Source organism: Theobroma cacao, chromosome 10 (genome assembly GCF_000208745.1).
Source record: "Theobroma cacao cultivar B97-61/B2 chromosome 10, Criollo_cocoa_genome_V2, whole genome shotgun sequence".
NCBI classification, from domain to species: domain Eukaryota; kingdom Viridiplantae; phylum Streptophyta; class Magnoliopsida; order Malvales; family Malvaceae; genus Theobroma; species Theobroma cacao.
Window position 1 is genome coordinate 14442206 of NC_030859.1, and position 6108 is coordinate 14448313.

A 6108-nucleotide genomic window follows, 5' to 3' on the forward strand; every position below is an offset into this window, starting at 1 on the left:
AATCGTGAAAATTATCATTATTTCTATTTTTTTCGTTTATTTCATTATTATATGCATCATTCATTTATTCCTTAGTTCTACTTAGACCTTCATAATATTAGAAAAACTCACTTCTAGGAGCTCACTAAAGAAATGACAAAACTACCCCTAACCCACATCATCGTGTCTACCTTTACTATAAATCTTTGAAGGTATAGGTTTCACAAGAACTTTCTACTTTCTTGTTTGTTCTTCAAAATTTGTTATACCTTTTGGTTAACACAGCTATTTCTTCATCATCTCTTTCTTCATTATCACATTCAACATTCTTTGCATTTTCCTCCTCAATTGCCTTGAGAGCAATACCTTTTCTCTTTGTTTCTCTTCTAATTGCTTCATCTAATTCTTTCTCATGCCTAAGAGTCATCTTATAAGTAAGCAATGATTCTAAGAGCTCATCAAGCATGAGAACATTCAAGTTTTTTGCTTCTTCAATGGCAGTAACTTTTAGGTCTCCATGACATGGGTAGACAATGAAGGATTTTCTTCACCAGCTATGCATTTGGGAACTTTCTTCCTAAAGCGTTAAGAACTCTTATGATTTTGGTGAATCTTTCAAACATTTCTTTGATAAATTCCTAATCTTTCATTTAAACAACTCATAATCAAGTGTTAACATGCTAATCTTTGACTGTTTAACTTGACTAGTTCCCTCATAATAGTTTTCTAAATTATCCTAAATTATTTTTGCTGTAGAGCACATAGCTACCCTATTGAATTTATCTTCTCTAAGAGCACACAAAATAGTTGTCACAGCTTTGTGATTCAACTGTATCAACTTTTTGTCTTTATCATGCTATTAAGCTCTAGTTTTAACGTGTTTTACACTATTTATAGTTTTTTTAGGAATATAAGGTCCATTAACAATAATATCTCAAAGATCTAAATCAAAAGATTGTATAAAATTTTCAAACCTCATTTTCCAAAATGTATAGTTCTCCCTGTTAAACGAAAGAGGCCTTAATGTAGATTATCTTTCACCAATAAAGCTTGAAGATGCCATGGTTATTACTTTAAGCATTTTGTATAGGATCTCTCAATGGTGGTTAAACTTGCAAAGAGTTAAGAACCCATTCTGATACCAATTATTAGAAAAGATAAGCTTAAAGTAAAACTACCAAAAGGGGGGTGAATTAGTTGTTGATTAAAAATTCTCCCTTTTTCAAAAATCAATTCAACTATGAAAGAATAAAATAATAAACTAGAGTATAAACTTAATAAGTAAAAAACAACAAAGTATGAAAGGACTCAGCAAGATTTTTATAGAGGTTCATCCTTCTAATGCGTACGTCCTCTCCCTTGATAGCACCAGGAGTTTGAATCCACTATCAGCTTACTTTTTCAAAATGATCGGGCATAACCTTTACAACATGTCTTTTGCAAGATCAAGCATAACCTTCACAACTTGCCTTTTGCACGATCAAGCGTAACCTTCAAAACTTGGCTTTTGTAGGATCAGGTGTAACGTCTACTAAGACATTGCCTTTTTAAGTTAAAGCACAACCTTTACACAAAAAAAAAAAGCCTTTTAAAGGATAAAGTAAAACCCCTTTACCCTTTGCTTGGAGGTATACCCAACATAACAGTGGATTTTAATGAACCACAAACTAAAAACCTCTATAAAGGTTGATAAAAAATTTTTGGTTCAAAAATGTGAGAGCTTTTACAAAAATAAAAATGATCAAAAAAGGTCTAAGCATAAGAAAGATCAGCTGAAGGATAAAGATATGAACTTTAAGCTCTTTCCTTGCTTAAAAGTGGGAACTTTTTGCACTCAACTGTTTCTCTTTTTTTTTTTGGCTCTTTTCCTCTTCAAAGATGATTTAAAATCTTTCAAAATACTTTTCTCTTCTTGCTTTACTGTCCTTAGAATGAATATTTATAGACTTTGAGATTTTATGCCTATTGTAGTAAGTCTTGAATCATTCCTTGTTCGTTCCAAGCAACTAGCAAAAGTTTGTTAGTTTTGTAAAATCGATTCTTTGTAGTTGAGTTGTCGATTCTTCACAAAGTTTGTAGCTTTTTGTATCTAAAGAATCAATTCTTCTCTTTTGAGATGTCGATTCTTCTACAACTGGGCATAAAAGTGACACCTTTGCAATCTTGGACTATTGGTTCTTTTGCCTTAAGGTGTTTGTTCTTCACTGTGGACTAGCGCCAAAATTTGAATTCAAGCTTGAATTTTGCCACTCCACTTTTATCTAGTTGTGCCATGCCTTTCTTGGTCACCAAATTTTTAAGTTGTACTTTTGGTGCTTCAAGAATTCACTTTTCCTCCTTATAGAATCAATTCTTTCTTCTTTACTTTTCTCCTTCTACCTTCTATCTTTGCAAATCAATTCTTTATTTCTTCGGTGTCAGTTCTTCACAAGGTATGTAGCTTCTATCTTCCAAGAACCAATTTTTTATTTTCTCAGAATTGATTTTTCACTGTTGATCTTTGCTCGAGAACTAACTTATTTTTCTCTAGAATCAATTCTTCTTGAAATCAAAGAAATATATTTTGCTTATGTTGGTCCCAATAACATGTGCTAGAGAGGGGGTGAATAGCATAATTTGGCTCTTTCAAAAATTTTCTCTAAGTATAGACAAAGGCGAGACAAATGAAGGAATGAAAATACACCAAAAACAGAGTAAACAAGACAGCAAAATTTAGAGTGGTTCGGTCTAAGACCTACATCCACTACCTTGATTATCTAACCAAGGATTTTTCAAACAATCTACTAAGAACCGGTGAAATTCTCAAGCTTTCACCAAGCTTTACTATGGCTTTTACAAGGCTCAGCCAAAACCTTTTATACTAGTTTTTCCCGAGCTTAACTATAACCCAAAGTGGTTTTTCAAAAGCTCAACCATAACTTTTCACAATGGTTTTTCACGGGCTCGACCAAAACCCAAAGTGGTTTTTCAAAGGCTCAACCACTACCTACAACAATGGTTTTTCACGGGATCAACCAAAACCCAACAACTAAATTTTCAAGGCTAAGTTATAACCTTAATACATTCAAGCAAACCTTGCTTGAAACAACCACTTAGAGTGACTCCCTCATTCTAAGAATACAATAAGAGAAGTAGAAGAAAGTACCTATGATCACTCGTTGATCTGATTGGTACAAGATTGAGTGCAAAATACAAATGCAAAGAGCAGGTGTTTAAGTGCAGACAAGTGCAGTGAAGATTTTTTTATTTTTCAACTCTCTATAGCTCAAATCTCATTCAAGGCTTTTAAAAAAAACTTATTTTTAATTATTGAAAGACCCTTTTATACTTGGAGAAGCAACTCTGATGGCAGTTTGGCAGTTTTATGTCCGTTGGAAACAGTTGAGGATGAGTTCTAGCCGTTAATCTGTCTTATAGTGCTTTGGTTCAAATTGCAGACAGAGAGCTCTTAGTCTACTGACTTGGTCGACTAAGTTGGTTCTGTTTCAGGTTACAGATTCTGGCAGAGAGCAGTCAGTCGACTGACTTGGTCGACTAAGTTGATTCTGTTTCTCAAACTCTTCAGCCCTGCCATTCCTCCAATTTGAAACTTGGTCAACCAACATTCTTCCTTGTTTCACTGATAAGCTTCCTCATTGTTAGATAGTTGCATCTTGTTATTTTTATCCCTCTTTTTCTTTTGATATACTATTTGAAGAGTTAATTAATTAATTTCATATATTAATTTTCCTACACACTTAAGTAAAGGTATTAGACACATATAAATGGGAATGTTTTATTATCATTAAAAACTAATGGAGCCAACAATCTCTCCCTTTTTGATGATGACAAAAAATTCCTTGATTAACAGCATAGTGTCTTTTTACTCTTTTTAGTTTTCTGCAGAAAATGAGGATTGCTCCCCTTAAGTATATGCTCTCCCTTTGTGTGTGCATAGTTTGCTTACTTTATTCCAGCAAATTTTATTCTTGTCACATAGAAAATGACATTGTACATTTAGAGTATACATATGTGCATCAATATAGAGTGATTTGTAGCAAGTAAGTATTAACAGATTTGTCATTAAATTTTCAGTAGTAAGTGTTGCCAAATTTTCATTAAAGTTCCAGCAATTGTCAATCAGCTTATTGATTTTGGATTTTGTATACATTATTCATGATTCAATTGATATATTATATACACCATCTATATCTATTTTGAAACAGAAATTATTCACAATGCCACAACAAAAATCAATTATCAGCATATAATTCAATATTAATGCAGTAGTAGATTTTGTCAACAACAGTAAAAATACCAAGGATAGCAAAATATCAACAAACTTCAATTTTCAGCAGTCAAACATCATAATCATATCAGCATCCATTTGTTAAACAACCATATAGATAACAAGATTAAAACCAAGTGTTCAAGTGCCATCATAGCACAAATAGCAGTTAATCAAAAAGATGTTCTGAAATTGCCCCTGGACTATTTTGCTTCGTATCTTCCCTAAGTTCCTGCTCCTGGTTCCTCCACCCTAACATTCTTTTTATTATTTTTTGATTCCTCCTCCCTTTAGGATTCCACCATACTCCCCGTTTTTGATATGACAAAACTATGAGCATAATTTGCATTTGAAATGATTTTAAAATCTCCCCTTCAACATATGCATAAAATTAAATTTGCTCATAAACCTTCTCCCCCTTTTCGTTATATCAAAAAGGTTAAGAAGAGTGAGCATTAAACACTTAAGCTCAAGAAATAATAGTTAGCAAAATCCATCAAGAATATAAGCATGAAGACCATGAATATGTAACCATAAAGTCACCAAGTCATCATATATATGCACTTAACCACATGAATATATACTATAAGCAAAATGTGCTCATAATGATTATGAAGTCCAACAAAGATGATCATAAAGATGTTCAATAAGCACATAAGCCATGTTTGAACTCCAATACAAATTGTTTAAGCTCAATATACCAATTGATAGATATAAGTAAAATCTCCCCTTTTGTAAAAGCACGATATCAATTACGAGAGATGGAATCATTTTAAAACTCATTATATCAATTGGTAAAGCACTAGTAGAGACTTCACGTATCACTAAGCATTCCAAGCATATCAACTTCAAGGCTCAAAACATTTAAGAAAGATATGATCAATTTAAAGCTCAAGAAATAAGAGACAATTATAAAGCTTGATGCTAATTTTAAAGCTAGACACTAATTGAGAAAACTTAAGGCTTGATACCAATTATGCATTTCAACATTCAAGTTTAAGTGAGAAGCAATATAAGGCACAATATCTATTTTGGTGTTTAGAAAGATGTTACCGGTACCGAAGAACACCAAATGTTGAATCTCACCAAACCTTCTTGTTGAAGATCTTAATTCCTTATGATATCAAGGACAATGATTGACTCCCCCTTAAGAAATCATAAGCTCAACAAAAATTGTTAGAGATCCTTAATAGATCAAGTATTAGGAGAGAAATCATGAGCCTAAAATAAATGAGCATTCATATGGATATTCAATTTATTTCCCTAATACTCAAGTATTCACGGAACCAAAAAAGTATGAGCATTTGAATATATGTTCAACATATGCATCACATACTCATATTTTCAAGAAGTATTTGCCTAGTAGTTCCTAAGCATGTCTAAGGTATCATTAGTCTTCAAGCACTATTCTCAATTATCATCAAGTATTATCAATCATCATCAAACATTCATTATTTATTCCCAATACCAATCAGCCAAGAAGTTTCACTCAAGCATTTTCAGGAAATTCCCTAATTCGTATACAAAAAATAGCAACTCAAGGAGAAATTAAAAAATATCATCATTAAGCATTCTTGGCGAGTATTCTTCCAAATCATTTTCAAGTGGTCATTCATCCAAGTCATTTGAAGGCAAGCAGAGCAAGAAGTATTCTCCAAATTGTATATGAAATTGTCAATTCAAGGAAAACTTTCACAAAAGGCATATCATTATTAATGAAGCATGACTAAAGCATTTTGCATTTATTGCAATCATGTATGAAAGTTATGATAAAAAAAGCACAAACATGATTACAAGAAATAACATGGCTATCTTCCTTAATCATGATTCCAATTTTGTTCATCAAAATGCAAGCATGAGTT